Source organism: Thalassophryne amazonica, chromosome 14, assembly GCF_902500255.1.
Source record: "Thalassophryne amazonica chromosome 14, fThaAma1.1, whole genome shotgun sequence".
Classification (NCBI taxonomy): Eukaryota; Metazoa; Chordata; class Actinopteri; order Batrachoidiformes; family Batrachoididae; genus Thalassophryne; species Thalassophryne amazonica.
In genome coordinates this window covers 97164403-97182698 of record NC_047116.1, presented here as the reverse complement: position 1 = coordinate 97182698, position 18296 = coordinate 97164403, and the positions used below count along the sequence as shown (strand labels likewise).

General features: G+C 41.5%; 1 protein-coding gene across 1 annotated transcript in view; it reads right to left on the bottom strand.

Moving 5' to 3' along the window:
* The window catches only part of kcnh3 (potassium voltage-gated channel, subfamily H (eag-related), member 3), a 404423-nt gene that overhangs the window by 209099 nt on the left and 177028 nt on the right, over positions 1–18296 (bottom strand).

Sequence of the window (18296 nt, the reverse complement as noted above, 5' to 3'; positions counted from 1 at the left end):
TGCTAAGTTGTTATGATTTCAGTGTGACATGTCCTTTAATGTGATATCATTAATCATAAATGTGATATTTCTGTGAAAACCCTTGAATTATAGCTGAAAGTCAACACTACAAGAATATGGATATTGTTTCATTTCAAGTCCATTGTGGGGGTGGACAGAGGCAACATTACAAAAACAGCTACTGTCCAAAGACTTCTGGACCAAACTATGTAAAATATTGTTTGTGGCAACACTGGCAAAAACGAACAAAAGTGAACCTTAAAAACACATTTCTAATCGAAAACGTGGCAACACCAGCCTCACTGCCATCTAACACAGTCCCTCTGAAAAGCTTCACATTTTTCAAGAAAATCTCACCATCACTGACTGCATGGAACCCTGAGCCATCTTAAGGCCCCCTGACACCTGCACGACTTTGATCTGTGCACTTGCAGACTGTGCACTCTGATTTCTCTTCTAGTTTAGATTTGTTCTTGTGCTGAGCTGCAGGTTGGCGCTCTGAGTGCTGTTATAGTTCATCTTTCTTCCTTTGACTGCAAGCTGCGTGCGCAAACTTCCCATCGGTGAGTAAATGTGGAGATGTCTGGACTTTCTACTGGATGTGGACATGTCTTGTCTCTGTCAGTCAGTCTGTGAGCAGGACTTTTAAGGACTTTATTTAAACACAGCTGTGAGAGAATTTAAGAGCGAGGAGCTGCAGCAGCAGTCAGGCTGCACTCAGCATTTTTTTTCTGTGCTCTTTTTGAGGGTGTAGTTTTACTGCATTAAGTACACGGTATAAAAACAATCCTGCATGCTTTATACTTTGGGAACAATGGAAGACAGCAGGAATCATAAATTGGCATCAGGTAACGTATTGTGAGGGTGTGGCTTCCAGTCACGTTGAGTACCGTCGCGTTGCTCTGACTTGTGCTGAAAACATTTCATTTCTGCGTCGAGCAGAGGACGCAGAAAAAATTAAACGTTTAATTTTTGGCGTCCGATTTGCTTCATCCTTTGCGTCCCTCGTGCTGCTGTGGCGTTGAGCTACATCATCTCGGCACTGGGTTGCTTCCACGTGGCGTCATCATGATGCCACACGACCCAACTCGAAGTGAGCCTGGTGTGAAAGAGGCTTGAGCCGCCGCGCCAAACGTCTACAATCAGGAATCTGGGAATAACAACAGTCATCTGTTTCTACAGAGCCACTGGTTCTGTGTGTGTGTGTTTGCGTGTGGTGATAGAAACATTCACAGAATGAGTGTGTGAGCCAGTGGCACAGCAAACACTCCAGTATGGAGCCATTCACAGCTTTAATAGCTCATTAGGAAGTCATTCAGCTGTAAAAGAAAGCTGATCATTAACCCCTCCAAGCTAACAATTGTGTAGTTTCCATAGTAACCTGGTTTTGCAGGCTGGTCAGAAACACGATCACAATCCTACTCAATGTATTCAGTGATGTTTTCAACACCCGCAAGCACCTGTTTGAGTCTGAGACATGAAGCGGCGAGATCAGAGAACAAATTAAAGATTCAAAAGCTTTCTTTTGTTGGTTTTTTAACCTTTGCTTTATTGATGTTGTGCTGGTTTTTAGAAAAAATGAATGCTCGTTATCATTGACATTACTGTTACTTTGCTTGCCTCTACTGGTGGTTGGCTCTCACTGCGGTATTGTATCACTTCCTGTTCCGGAGCACAGCGGTGTTTTTCTGTATCTGTTAGCTGTTTAATCTGCGCAGTTAGATTGATCTAGTTATCTAGATTACGATTTATTTCACAGTGTAATCTTTACGTGCCTTAACTAAAGCACTCCTTCTGCTGAATCACCTCTAAATTATTTACACATTATTCACTTTGCGTGTTTTTAGGAATCCGCTACCTTAGCGTAGCTACTAGCTCTTAGCCGATTTAGCATGGCGGCTTCTCCTGTCTCTCCTGCACTTTTCTGCTCTGGGTGTGAAATGTTTAGTTATTCCTCTGCCTCCTTTAGCAGTAATGGTACTTGTAATAAGTGTAGCTTATTCGTAGCTTTGGAGGCCAGGCTGGGCGAATTGGAGACTCGGCTCCGCACCGTGTAAAATTCTTCAGCTAGCCAGGCCCCTGTAGTCGGTGCGGACCAAGGTAGCTTAGACGCCGTTAGTTACCCCCTGGCAGATCCCGAGCAGCCGGGAAAGCAGGCCGACTGGGTGACTGTGAGGAGGAAGCGTAGTCCTAAACAGAAGCCCCGTGTACACCGCCAACCCGTTCACATTTCTAACCGTTTTCCCCACTCGGCGACACACCCGCCGAGGATCAAACTCTGGTTATTGGCGACTCTGTTTTGCGAAATGTGAAGTTAGCGACACCAGCAACCATAGTCAGTTGTCTTCCGGGGGCCAGAGCAGGCGACATTGAAGGAAATTTGAAACTGCTGGCTAAGGCTAAGCGTAAATTTGGTAAGATTGTAATTCACGTCGGCAGTAATGACACCCGGTTACGTCAATCGGAGGTCACTAAAATTAACATTAAATCGGTGTGTAACTTTGCAAAAACAATGTCGGACTCTGTAGTTTTCTCTGGGCCCCTCCCCAATCAGACCGGGAGTGACATGTTTAGCCACATGTTCTCCTTGAATTGCTGGCTGTCTGAGTGGTGTCCAAAAAATGAGGTTGGCTTCATAGATAATTGGCAAAGCTTCTGGGGAAAACCTGGTCTTGTTAGGAGAGACGGCATCCATCCCACTTTGGATGGAGCAGCTCTCATTTCTAGAAATCTGGCCAATTTTCTTAAATCCTCCAAACCGTGACTATCCAGGGTTGGGACCAGGAAGCAGAGTTGTAGTCTTACACACCTCTCTGCAGCTTCTCTCCCCCTGCCATCCCCTCATTACCCCATCCCCGTAGAGGCGGTGCCTGCTCCCAGACTACCAATAACCAGCAAAAATCTATTTAAGCATAAAAATTCAAAAAGAAAAAATAATATAGCACCTTCAACTGCACCACAGACTAAAACAGTTAAATGTGGTCTATTAAACATTAGGTCTCTCTCTTCTAAGTCCCTGTTGGTAAATGATATAATAATTGATCAACATATTGATTTATTCTGCCTTACAGAAACCTGGCTACAGCAGGATGAATATGTTAGTTTAAATGAGTCAACACCCCCGAGTCACACTAACTGTCAGAATGCTTGTAGCACGGGCCGGGGTGGAGGATTAGCAGCAATCTTCCATTCCAGCTTATTAATTAATCAAAAACCCAGACAGAGCTTTAATTCATTTGAAAGCTTGACTCTTAGTCTTGTCCATCCAAATTGGAAGTCCCAAAAACCAGTTTTATTTGTTATTATCTATCGTCCACCTGGTCGTTACTGTGAGTTTCTCTGTGAATTTTCAGACCTTTTGTCTGACTTAGTGCTTAGCTCAGATAAGATAATTATAGTGGGCGATTTTAACATCCACACAGATGCTGAGAATGACAGCCTCAACACTGCATTTAATCTATTATTAGACTCTATTGGCTTTGCTCAAAAAGTAAATGAGTCCACCCACCACTTTAATCATATCTTAGATCTTGTTCTGACTTATGGTACGGAAATAGAAGACTTAACAGTATTCCCTGAAAACTCCCTTCTGTCTGATCATTTCTTAATAACATTTACATTTACTCTGATGGACTATCCAGCAGTGGGGAATAAGTTTCATTACACTAGAAGTCTTTCAGAAAGCGCTGTAACTAGGTTTAAGGATATGATTCCTTCTTTATGTTCTCTAATGCCATATACCAACACAGTGCAGAGTAGCTACCTAAACTCTGTAAGTGAGATAGAGTATCTCGTCAATAGTTTTACATCCTCATTGAAGACAACTTTGGATGCTGTAGCTCCTCTAAAAAAGAGAGCTTTAAATCAGAAGTGCCTGACTCCGTGGTATAACTCACAAACTCGTAGCTTAAAGCAGATAACCCGTAAGTTGGAGAGGAAATGGCGTCTCACTAATTTAGAAGATCTTCACTTAGCCTGGAAAAAGAGTCTGTTGCTCTATAAAAAAGCCCTCCGTAAAGCTAGGACATCTTTCTACTCATCACTAATTGAAGAAAATAAGAACAATCCCAGGTTTCTTTTCAGCACTGTAGCCAGGCTGACAAAGAGTCAGAGTTCTATTGAGCTCAGTATTCCATTAACTTTAACTAGTAATGACTTCATGACTTTCTTTGCTAACAAAATTTTAACTATTAGAGAAAAAATTACTCATAACCATCCCAAAGACGTATCGTTATCTTTGGCTGCTTTCAGTGATGCGGGTATTTGGTTAGACTCTTTCTCTCCGATTGTTCTGTCTGAGTTATTTTCATTAGTTACTTCATCCAAACCATCAACATGTTTATTAGACCCCATTCCTACCAGGCTGCTCAAGGAAGCCCTACCATTATTTAATGCTTCGATCTTAAATATGATCAATCTATCTTTGTTAGTTGGCTATGTACCACAGGCTTTTAAGGTGGTAGTAATTAAACCATTACTTAAAAAGCCATCACTTGACCCAGCTATCTTAGCTAATTATAGGCCAATCTCCAACCTTCCTTTTCTCTCAAAAATTCTTGAAAGGGTAGTTGTAAAACAGCTAACTGATCATCTGCAGAGGAATGGTCTATTTGAAGAGTTTCAGTCAGGTTTTAGAATTCATCATAGTACAGAAACAGCATTAGTGAAGGTTACAAATGATCTTCTTATGGCCTCGGACAGTGGACTCATCTCTGTGCTTGTTCTGTTAGACCTCAGTGCTGCTTTTGATACTGTTGACCATAAAATTTTATTACAGAGATTAGAGCATGCCATAGGTATTAAAGGCACTGTGCTGCGGTGGTTTGAATCATATTTGTCTAATAGATTCCAATTTGTTCATGTAAATGGGGAATCTTCTTCACAGACTAAAGTTAATTATGGAGTTCCACAAGGTTCTGTGCTAGGACCAATTTTATTCACTTTATACATGCTTCCCTTAGGCAGTATTATTAGACGGTATTGCTTAAATTTTCATTGTTACGCAGATGATACCCAGCTTTATCTATCCATGAAGCCAGAGGACACACACCAATTAGCTAAACTGCAGGATTGTCTTACAGACATAAAGACATGGATGACCTCTAATTTCCTGCTTTTAAACTCAGATAAAACTGAAGTTATTGTACTTGGCCCCACAAATCTTAGAAACATGGTGTCTAACCAGATCCTTACTCTGGATGGCATTACCCTGACCTCTAGTAATACTGTGAGAAATCTTGGAGTCATTTTTGATCAGGATATGTCATTCAAAGCGCATATTAAACAAATATGTAGGACTGCTTTTTTGCATTTACGCAATATCTCTAAAATCAGAAAGGTCTTGTCTCAGAGTGATGCTGAAAAATTAATTCATGCATTTATTTCCTCTAGGCTGGACTATTGTAATTCATTATTATCAGGTTGTCCTAAAAGTTCCCTAAAAAGCCTTCAGTTAATTCAAAATGCTGCAGCTAGAGTACTGACGGGGACTAGAAGGAGAGAGCATATCTCACCCATATTGGCCTCTCTTCATTGGCTTCCTGTTAATTCTAGAATAGAATTTAAAATTCTTCTTCTTACTTATAAGGTTTTGAATAATCAGGTCCCATCTTATCTTAGGGACCTCGTAGTACCATATCACCCCAATAGAGTGCTTCGTTCTCAGACTGCAGGCTTACTTGTAGTTCCTAGGGTTTGTAAGAGTAGAATGGGAGGCAGAGCCTTCAGCTTTCAGGCTCCTCTCCTGTGGAACCAGCTCCCAATTCAGATCAGGGAGACAGACACCCTCTCTACTTTTAAGATTAGGCTTAAAACTTTCCTTTTTGCTAAAACGTATAGTTAGGGCTGGATCAGGTGACCCTGAACCATCCCTTAGTTATGCTGCTATAGACGTAGACTGCTGGGGGGTTCCCATGATGCACTGTTTCTTTCTCTTTTTGCTCTGTATGCACCACTCTGCATTTAATCATTAGTGATCAATCTCTGTTCCCCTCCACAGCATGTCTTTTTCCTGGTTCTCTCCCTCAGCCCCAACCAGTCCCAGCAGAAGACTGCCCCTCCCTGAGCCTGGTTCTGCTGGAGGTTTCTTCCTGTTAAAAGGGAGTTTTTCCTTCCCACTGTAGCCAAGTGCTTGCTCACAGGGGGTCGTTTTGACCGTTGGGGTTTTACATAATTATTGTATGGCCTTGCCTTACAATATAAAGCGCCTTGGGGCAACTGTTTGTTGTGATTTGGCGCTATATAAAAAAATTGATTGATTGATTGATTGATTGATTGACAGCCAAAATGTTCACAGACAGACAGACGGACAGATGATTCTTTATCAATTTATTTTAGTAAGAAAAAAAGCTAAATAAATAAGCTTCAAAGTTTCACTGTCAGGATTCATGGTGGGGAAAGAACAGAATGCAGACTCACAGAAACTAGAGGTGGAGTAATAAAAGGCTTCATCTGGAAAAACTGGCACAGATTCAGTACACGGGTGATCAGTCAAGGTGGCAGAGGTAAAAGGTAGACGTAAGGCTGAGGAGTGGTCAAAGCAAGCTGGGTTCAGTGGCACAGAGTAGCAATGTTGTCAGGACTGAGGCAGAATCAGAGTCAAAAAACAAGCACAGTTCAAAAAGCACAGTGAGTCCAAATACAAGGGCTGAGGCAAAAAACAGGGTTTAACACAAAGCAAGGTCTTATACAGTTGAGCAAAAGGTCAGGAGCAAAACAAGGCTGGAGCGCAGACTAGGTCAAACAAACTGGCAACAAACAGAGAAACATGCAAGGCTTAAATAACAGGGTGTGATTAAGGACAGTGAAAATAGGTGTGTGAGAAAGTTCAGGAAGGAGACAAAGCTGAGGGAAGCAGGAGCAAGAGAGAGTAGTAAAACAAACACTAAGCAGACAGAAATGAAGTGGAAGGTGAGTCCCAAACATAATGCAAAAAAATCTACACGTGGAAGAAGCAAAGAAACAAAACCAGGAAAACAAAGGTGAGAATTTAATAGTGATCAGCAGGGGTGGTGGCCAAGTGGTTAATGCACTTGGTTTCAGTTCAGAAGGTTCCAGGTTCAAATCCCACCCCTGCCACATTTCTCTATGTAATGTGGAGTTGCGTCAGGAAGGGCATCCGGTGTAAAACCTGTGCCAATTCAACATGCAGATCCACCTTGGATTTGCTGGGCAACTCCAAGTGCAAACAAGGGAGCAGCTGAAGGGACTTACTAGAATTTAATAGTGATCAACAAGAGAATTAAAGGCTGGGGCTGAAACTAGAACACAACTAACGTGGAAAACAGAAATGACAAGCAATGACTATAGTGGGAGAAATGCAAAATGAAACCAGTGACTAAAGTAATCCTAAAATGAAATCAAATCGAGATTTGGGACATGGACACAGACAAATCCAAGATGAAAACCCAGACATAGGGCAGATCATGACATTCACAGAGAAAAAACAATAAAAGGTAAATGGACTGATGAGAGCATGAAGAAATACACACACACACACACACAGATGGTCATCTTCAGCTTCCTCCAGTGCCGCTGATCAAACATGAGGCTGATTTTTCTCCCACTGAAACACTCAATGTTTCTCTCTCTTTTCTCAAAAAGCTTTTATTTCTCTCTCGAGTCTCTCTGTGAAACTCCCCGTTTGTGTTTATTGGCAGCAGAACAAACTGCAACACGGTCAAAAACTCTGTCATGTTGGTGCGCTGTGAACTGTGCTCCCTATTTAACCAGGTTAGTCTTGCTGAGATCGAGAGCTGGGCGATTTAAAGTTTCCAGTCCTGCATGTGTTTGCATGTGGGAGGAAGCCCACACATACACAGGGAGAACACACAGACTCCACACAGAAAGGACACAGGTGGGAATCGATCCCATGACCTTCTTGCTGTGAGGCAACAGTGCAAACCACTACGCTGCCGTGCTGTAGGTTCAACTGCCCGATCAAGTGTCAGTTAGCTGATTGGTTCATGATGTCATCTTTCTGTTTGAATAACACAACATTCCACAAACAAGCAACAATAATATTCCAGAAAAAGCCACAGAGGGTTTTCAGTGTAAAGCTGACCTTAAGGTGAGTACGAGTCTCATAACTTTATGTTTCATTTTTTCACTGTAGCAGGATGAAGCCAATATACAATTTCATTTTTTTCCAATTTATTTTCATTTATATAGCGCCAAATCACAACAAAGGAGTTTCACACAGGAAGGTCTAATCTTACTAACCCCCAGAACAAGAACACAGGCAACACTGGTAAGAAAAAACTCCCTCTGATGATTTGAGGAAGAAACCTGAAGCAGACCAGACTCAAAGGGGCGACTCTCTGCTTGGGCCATGTTACAGACACAATTAACAAAAACGAATGTACAGGAAATTTGGGCGCCCATACCAGTGCACAGGATGGGAGGCTTGCAGAAAAACATACCACACCCATCTCTGGATGGAGCTGCACCTCAAACAGAGAGAAAAAAAAACAGAATCAGGCATCATAAAGACAACAAATGCAGTATAATTTGTCAGCATTAAAGAACAAGAAAAACAGAAGAAATACTAAAGTGATCGTCGGCCACTAGCCCTAAACTTCACTAAAAGACCCAGAATTTAGGTAAAGTTGGGGCCGTGGCACGCTCCATTTACTAATAAAATGAACTTAAAGAGTAAAAAGCATAGTAACATACTATACCAGTATGCTAGCCATACGAAAGGGAAAATAAGTGCGTCTTAAGTCTGGACTTGAAAGTCTCCACAGAATCTGACTGTTTTATTGACGCAGGGAGATCATTCCACAGAACAGGGGCACGATAAGAGAAAGCTCTGTGACCCACAGACTTCTTATTCACCTTAGTGACACAAAGTAGTCCTGCACCCTGAGAACGCAAAGCCCGGGCCGGTACGTAAGGTTTAATTAGGTCAGCTAGGTAGGGAGGTGCCAGTCTGTGAATAATTTTATAGGTTAGTAGCAGAACCTTAAAATCTGATCTCACTGGGACAGGAAGCCAGTGAAGAGACGCCAAAATGGGTGTAATGTGGTCGAACTTTCTGCTTCGTGTCAAAAGTCTGGCTGCAGCATTTTGAACCAGTCGGAGAGCCCTAATGCTGGACTGTGGTAAACCAGAAAATAGAACATTGCAGTAGTCCAATCTAGAAGAGATAAACACATGGATCAGGGTCTCAGCATCAGCCATAGACAGGATGTGACAAATCTTCACTATATTTCGCAGGTGGAAGAAAGCAGTCCTAGTAATATTTCTAATGTGGAGGTCAAAGGACAATGTAGGATCAAAAATTACCCCAAGGTTCCTCACTTTGTCAGTGTGATGTATGACACACGAGCCTAGGCTAAGCATTAGCTGATCAAATTGATGCCAATGTCTCACTGGACCAAGAACCATCATTTCCGTTTTATCAGAGTTTAAAATTAGGAAGTTGCTGGACATCTAGTTTCTCACTGATGCAAGGCAATCTTCTAAGGATTTTATGTGGATGAGATTCCCAGCAGTTATCGGCATGTATAACTGAGTATCATCAGCATAGTATCATGCTCGGCCCTGGCTCAGACTGTAAACATTTATTTCGGCTCTAAAGTTGGACATTTTAACATGAGCTTCAAAGTTCAGATTTCTCGGCAGTTTGTTTGCATTCCATTGGTGGTCCATTGCTTCTGTGATACGCGCACAGAGCTGATCGACTCCAGTCAAGTGAATGCTTCCTTTTCCATGAACTCTGTAGCAGCACGTTTCAATTGAGGTAATATGTACAGCAATGCAGCACACAGGCAACAGGCCTATTTTTTTTCAGAGCTGAAAGGGAACTGGATTGTTGGTAATCACATCACCACAGCGCACTACCCACCGAAGGGAAAAAAAATTACAGTCTCAGACTGGAGGTCCAGTCATTGCTTCTTCATTTGACTGACAACTGACAAACACCTTCACTGCTTTTTCCCAACCGCACCCTTTCTTTAAAACAATCACACGTCTCACTGTGTGCACACACAAACTCCCTGTGATGCATTGACTGTCTGTCATAAATTTCTCTCTTGTATCTCTCTTTTCTCCACACAACAAACATATGGAGAGCAGACCAAAGACATGACAAAGACATGATGGATATGTGAAGCAGTGCAAACACAGCGTGTGGAGATCCTGACTCATGAAACCTGCTCATTTTTGGAGCCAGCCAGAAGTGGCCAGTCATGGAACTGCACCTTTTTCCATTTCTGGGCAGAGGTTGGGGCTTGGTGCATATCACCAATGTTTGCATAAACTTCTATCCAAATTAATAGAAAGAAAAGGGAAATAAATGAGAAGAATTAAAGGGTCAGTGTTTGGACTGTCAGATCTGGACTTCACACAATGCTCACTGTTATGACACTAAGCTAGCCTCTGAATTTTGTCGACCCACCAACAGACCTAGCCAGAATGTAACCTAAAATCTCTCCCTACGTGCAGTAACTAACATGGGGATGACCTGCTTTTTTTCTATGTGAGTGGGTCTCACCTATCTCCGGTTGGGGAGGTGTGTGTGCATGGCTGACTCACCACCTCCATCTGTCATCTCCCACAAACAGTTCTCTCCGTGGCCTTCTTGGAGTCCTTCCCATTCTACCATCTCTCCTCAGAGAAGCCACCACCAAAAACCATCCTCACACGTTTGATTGATATATGCTAATGAGTCAGCATGCCACACCCCCACCATGTGTTCCATCGGTGCATGACCCCACCTAAACCCCACCTACTGCTACACATAAAGACCCAAATTAAATCCCCAAACTCATAACACTTACTTTTACACAATATGTCCCCATTCTGAGACGTTAGAAAAGTGGTGGAATCTGTGAACGTCTTTGTACATATCAATGTGTTTATTGACTGAATCAAGTGAAAAATGTTGATGTCCTGAAGGATTCTTTCCTCAATGGTTCATCCAAGCAGACACGTTGAAGGTTTTGCACTGATAAGATGGACAACATAAAGGTCTTAACTGTGGTGGTGGACATTCAAACAAAGGTCAAACTGTGCCTCTGACCTTTGCATCAAGGTCTGTGGCTGTTCCATGACGCACACACAGCCCCTGAGTCTGACCATGACACGCCACAGCGTGGTCATGTGACGTCATGTTATACCTCAGACAGTCAGAGCTCCACATAAAACAGAGCAAAGTGAGTGTGAAATTTTTTAATGTTCAGTTCAATTTTATTATATTTATATAGTCAGATCACAATAGTCTCCCCAAGACGCTTCACAGGATCAGGTTCCAACATCAACATTTACCAATCAATAGACGGCAAAAGGAGAGATCAAGTGATCACCCTAACCGTCTGTCTGTCTGTCTGTAATCTACTGGATGGACTTGATTTCAAAGTAGATCAGGATCTGCTACATTTTCTCTGAGTCCCTTGATAGAACTGATTACAGAACAGCTGCAGTCGCACACGCCGGCGTTTCAACACGCAGATTTGTCGCCATGGATTGTCATGGTAACAACATGAACTCATTCGGAACTCTGTGTGTTATATAATATTACAGTTTGGGAGTCATGGGGAGGGGCCCAGTTTTCTCTGGGCCCCTCCCCAATCGGACCAGGAGTGACATGTTTAGCCGCATGTTCTCCTTGAATTGCTGGCTGTCTGAGTGGTGTCCAAAAAATGAGGTGGGCTTCATAGATAATTGGCAAAGCTTCTGGGGAAAACCTGCTCTTGTTAGGAGAGACGGCATCCATCCCACTTTGGATGGAGCAGCTCTCATTTCTAGAAATCTGGCCAATTTTCTTAAATCCTCCAAACCGTGACTATCCAGGGTTGGGACCAGGAAGCAGAGTTGTAGTCTTACACACCTCTCTGCAGCTTCTCTCCCCCTGCCATCCCCTCATTACCCCATCCCCGTAGAGACGGTGCCTGCTCCCAGACCACCAATAACCAGCAAAAATCTATTTAAGCATAAAAATTCAAAAAGAAAAAATAATATAGCACCTTCAACTGCACCACAGACTAAAACAGTTACATGTGGTCTATTAAACATTAGGTCTCTCTCTTCTAAGTCCCTGTTGGTAAATGATATAATAATTGATCAACATATTGATTTATTCTGACTTACAGAAACCTGGTTACAGCAGGATGAATATGTTAGTTTAAATGAGTCAACACCCCCGAGTCACACTAACTGTCAGAATGCTCGTAGCACGGGCCGAGGAGGAGGATTAGCAGCAATCTTCCATTCCAGCTTATTAATTAATCAAAAACCCAGACAGAGCTTTAATTCATTTGAAAGCTTGACTCTTAGTCTTGTCCATCCAAATTGGAAGTCCCAAAAACCAGTTTTATTTGGTTTTATTTTTATTCAGCCTTATTGTAGCCAGACTGACAAAGAGTCAGAGCTCTATTGAGCTGAGTATTCCATTAACTTTAACTAGTAATGACTTCATGACTTTCTTTGCTAACAAAATTTTAACTATTAGAGAAAAAATTACTCATAACCATCCCAAAGACGTATTGTTATCTTTGGCTGCTTTCAGTGATGCCGGTATTTGGTTAGACTCTTTCTCTCCGATTGTTCTGTCTGAGTTATTTTCATTAGTTACTTCATCCAAACCATCAACATGTTTATTAGACCCCATTCCTACCAGGCTGCTCAAGGAAGCCCTACCATTATTTAATGCTTCGATCTTAAATATGATCAATCTATCTTTGTTAGTTGGCTATGTACCACAGGCTTTTAAGGTGGCAGTAATTAAACCATTACTTAAAAAGCCATCACTTGACCCAGCTATCTTAGCTAATTATAGGCCAATCTCCAACCTTCCTTTTCTCTCAAAAAGTCTTGAAAGGGTAGTTGTAAAACAGCTAACTGATCATCTGCAGAGGAATGGTCTATTTGAAGAGGTTCAGTCAGGTTTTAGATTTCATCATAGTACAGAAACAGCATTAGTGAAGGTTACAAATGATCTTCTTATGGCCTCAGACAGTGGACTCATCTCTGTGCTTGTTCTGTTAGACCTCAGTGCTGCTTTTGATACTGTTGACCATAAAATTTTATTACAGAGATTAGAGCATGCCATAGGTATTAAAGGCACTGTGCTGCGGTGGTTTGAATCATATTTATCTAATAGATTACAATTTGTTCATGTAAATGGGGAATCTTCTTCACAGACTAAAGTTAATTATGGAGTTCCACAAGGTTCTGTGCTAGGACCAATTTTATTCACTTTATACATGTTTCCCTTAGGCAGTATTATTAGACGGTATTGCTTAAATTTTCATTGTTACGCAGATGATACCCAGCTTTATCTATCCATGAAGCCAGAGGACACACACCAATTAGCTAAACTGCAGGATTGTCTTACAGACATAAAGACATGGATGACCTCTAATTTCCTGCTTTTAAACTCAGATAAAACTGAAGTTATTGTACTTGGCCCCACAAATCTTAGAAACATGGTGTCTAACCAGATCCTTACTCTGGATGGCATTACCCTGACCTCTAGTAATACTGTGAGAAATCTTGGAGTCATTTTTGATCAGGATATGTCATTCAATGCGCATATTAAACAAATATGTAGGACTGCTTTTTTGCATTTGCGCAAGCCTTCAGTTAATTCAAAATGCTGCAGCTAGAGTACTGACAGGGACTAGAAGGAGAGAGCATATTTCACCCATATTGGCCTCTCTTCATTGGCTTCCTGTTAATTCTAGAATATAATTTAAAATTCTTCTTCTTACTTATAAGGTTTTGAATAATCAGGTCCCATCTTATCTTAGGGACCTCATAGTACCATATCACCCCAATAGAGCGCTTCGCTCTCAGACTGCAGGCTTACTTGTAGTTCCTAGGGTTTGTAAGAGTAGAATGGGAGGCAGAGCCTTCAGCTTTCAGGCTCCTCTCCTGCGGAACCAGCTCCCAATTCAGATCAGGGAGACAGACACCCTCTCTACTTTTAAGATTAGGCTTAAAACTTTCCTTTTTGCTAAAGTTTATAGTTAGGGCTGGATCAGGTGACCCTGAACCATCCCTTAGTTATGCTGCTATAGACTTAGACTGCTGGGGGGTTCCCATGATGCACTGAGTGTTTCTTTCTCTTTTTGCTCTGTATGCACCACTCTGCATTTAATCATTAGTGATCGATCTCTGCTCCCCTCCACAGCATGTCTTTTTCCTGGTTCTCTCCCTCAGCCCCAACCAGTCCCAGCAGAAGACTGCCCCTCCCTGAGCCTGGTTCTGCTGGAGGTTTCTTCCTGTTAAAAGGGAGTTTTTCCTTCCCACTGTAGCCAAGTGCTTGCTCACAGGGGGTCATTTTGACCGTTGGGGTTTTACATAATTATTGTATGGCTTTGCCTTACAATATAAAGCGCCTTGGGGCAACTGTTTGTTGTGATTTGGCGCTATATAAAAAAAAAAATTGATTGATTGATTGATCATTATGGGAGTAATTAATGGATTGTGCTCGCCAGCTCCGTTGATAACAAAAGCACATGGGAAGGGGGGGGCAGTGAGTTTTTATGTACAACAGTTTTATGACATATGTACTCCAAGGATGTAGAATGTGACCAACCCCCCCCCCCCCCCCCGCTGAAACAGTTTTTATTAAAAATAAAATTTTTTTAGAAAATCAATTGGCATCAAGTATAAACATTCTCACTTTTGATGATAAGAATATGTAGGCAAACAGAATTTTCTTTCAAATTATACATTTTAGCAAAAAGAAAACAAGCTCTACTAGACTACTGTGGAATTACAGGGAAGGTGTTGTATGGCTGGGGGGGCCTGGCTGCTGGTTTGTTTGCCTTTTGTGTTTCCTCCCAGGTGGCATGCATTTGGGACTGAGTGGCTGTGTTGCTGAGGCTGTTAGGACTTCACCCTGATCACCTGCGACTCGTCAGGACTCACAGCTGAGGTGCATCTGGAGGGATTGGAGTATGTTGGCATTTAAGACTGAAGTGCACAGTGTGCATTTGCCAGAGGCGCGACCTTGTGACCAGACGGGTGAGATCGTCGTCTTGGGAGCCATCTCATCAGCAGCGGACGCTGAGAATGTCCAGGTTTGATGCACGGTCTGTGAAAGAGGAGAGGGTGAGGTCTCACGCTCGTCAGCACACTTCCTGAGGTACGTTGGATTTTGTGACTAACAGTTATACAGTCAGTAAATGTGGTGTCCCTCACACCTTATTGTATTGAGCTGTATGTTAGTCATGTATCAGCTTCCCCTGCGGTGGTGATTTGTGAACGGGATGTTCCATGCCTGCAGGTTGGAAGCTGATCAGTAATCAAGCCAGGAAGTGTTTGCTGTTTGTACACCTTTAAGTGTTCTGTGTGTAGAGTGTGGACTCACATAATGGTTCCTTCTTTCACAGACTCGGTTGTTGCGGCCACCTGGGGGGTGTCGGCGGGGTCCTTGGGTCCGAAACAGCTTCTGGCTCCGGACCATTAGCGCTGCTGGGAGCGCACCACGCCAGACCGCACCTTTTATTATTATTATGATCACTGTTATGTATTAAATTCAGTTAGCCTTTGTACCGTGCTCTGCTTATTTCAGACTGGGTCCTTCAAACGCTGGTCGGTTCTCCGAGCTGCGTCCGACACATAACAGAAGGATTTTAAAATTTAAAAATGCAGTAGTGGTGTCATTTAGAAACAAGAAAGCCATGCTTTAGCTCAGAGGTACCTCGTGCTTTCATAAGGTTTGCGTGGTGGTGGATGGTGTGCTCGGGCTTACAACCCCTGGCAAAAATTATGGAATCACCGGCCTCAGAGGATGTTCATTCAGTTGTTTAATTTTGTAGAAAAAAAGCAGATCACAGACATGACACAAAACTAAAGTCATTTCAAATGGCAACTTTCTGGCTTTAAGAAACACTATAAGAAATCAGGAAAAATAATTGTGGCAGTCAGTAACTAACGAAGCAGAGGGAAAAAATATGGAATCACTCAATTCTGAGGAAAAAATTATGGAATCACCCTGTTTGGTGCCGTTCCAATGAGATTTATAAAGATGACTGCCTGAAGAGAACATGTAAATTTCCACAGTCATTGATGATATGGGGCTGCATGTCAGGTAAAGGCACTGGGGAGATGGCTGTCATTACATCATCAATAAATGCACAAGTTTACGTTGATATTTTGGACACTTTTCTTATCCCATCAATTGAAAGGATGTTTGGGGATGATGAAATCATTTTTCAAGATGATAATGCATCTTGCCATAGAGCAAAAACTGTGAAAACATTCCTTGCAAAAAGACACATAGGGTCAATGTCATGGCCTGCAAATAGTCCGGATCTTAATCCAATTGAAAATCTTTGGTGGAAGTCGAAGAAAATGGTCCATGACAAGGCTCCAACCTGCAAAGCTGATCTGGCAACAGCAATCAGAGAAAGTTGGAGCCAGATTGATGAAGAGTACTGTTTGTCACTCATTAAGTCCATGCCTCAGAGACTGCAAGCTGTTAGAAAAGCCAGAGGTGGTGCAACAAAATACTAGTGATGTGTTGGAGCATTCTTTTGTTTTTCATGATTCCATAATTTATTCCTCAGAATTGAGTGATTCCATATTTTTTTCCTCTGCTTGGTCTAAAAAAGTAACCGTTACTGACTGCCACAATTTTTTTTCCTGATTTCTTATAGTGTTTCTTAAAGCCAGAAAGTTGCCATTTGAAATGACTTTAGTTTTGTGTCATGTCTGTGATCTGCTTTTTTTCTACAAAAATAAACAACTGAATGAACATCCTCCGAGGCCGGTGATTCCATCATTTTTGCCAGGGGTTGTATTTGGTCCACAGAAGTTAAGATTTCCACAGATGTTCATGTCTTGGCATTTTGAATGAATGAATGAATAAATTTATTCGGCACACACAGACCCAAAATACCACATTAACCTCACAGCGAAAACAAAGAAAACAGCTTCTCAACAGTCTGTTTATTGCAAAGCACAAGACAGAAATTAATATGTAGGATTTTAGGTTTTACCGATGTTTCTGATTATTCAGCTTTATCTCTATGCCAGCAAAAATAAAAATAAATGTTAGCGGACTGAAAGTTATCAGAACTCAATTTAGCAGAAGCTAATTGGTCCCCTGATGGTTTTCAAAGTTAGCTAATCCACTAACAAAAATGTTAGCTTTGCTAATTAGCGGTTAATGGATTAGCGGAACTGTGCCCTCCACTGGATATAAGATAACTAATGACTGCTGGGGGAGGAAGGATTCGGCTTCATACAAAATGGCAGCAGCTTTTGACATTTTTGCTTTAACATAATTTATATGTGTTTTCCAATTCAATTTATCATCAATGAAAACCCCAAGCAATTTAGTTTCATTTACATGTTCAATTTCAATATCGCGTACTAGTAAATTCCTAGATTCCTAGAGTTTATTTCCAAATATGATACACTTTGGTTTACCAAAATGAAGTGATAATTTATTTGAATCAAATCATTCTTTGAACTTCTGTCATTCCCTCTCCATCATGTCCAGAACCTGTTCCAAATAACTGGCACTACAAAACACAGTCATGTCATCAGCAAATAAAATGCAACTCACAAACTTATGTCATTAATATACAAAAGAAATATTCAGAATTTATCCCATCAACATGAACATACTTATACCTACTGTGCAGATAACTTGTTATCCAATCGTGAGCTAATCCTCTGATACCATACTAATAATGTGTGATCTATGGTATCAGATGCGTTCTGTAAGTTGAAAAAACCCCTACAGTATACTGCATATTTTCAGTTACATACGTAATATGTTCGACAAAATCAATTACTGCCAATGAAGTAGTCTGACTTTTTTTCTAAATCCATATTGCTGCTCATTTGTGAGTATGTGATGTTTTGATATAAAATCATTTAACCTCTTAATGAATACCTTTTCCAGAATTTTTGAAAAGTGAGGTAACAGTGAGATTGGCCTGTAGATTGAAAGAACATGTTTGTCACGGATTTGAGCAGCAGTATCACTTTAGCCATTTTCATTTTGGAAAGAAATCTCTCCGTCATTAATGACACATTACACATATATACTCAACAAAAATATAAACGCAACACTTTTGGTTTTGCTCCCATTTTGTATGAGATGAACTCAAAGATCTAAAACTTTTTCCACATACACAATATCACCATTTCCCTAAAATATTGTTCACAAACCAGTCTAAATCTGTGATAGTGAGCACTTCTCCTTTGCTGAGATAATCCATCTCACCTCACAGGTGTGCCATATCAAGATGCTGATTAGACACCATGATTAGTGCACAGGTGTGCCTTAGACTGCCCACAATAAAAGGCCACTCTGAAAGGTGCAGTTTTGT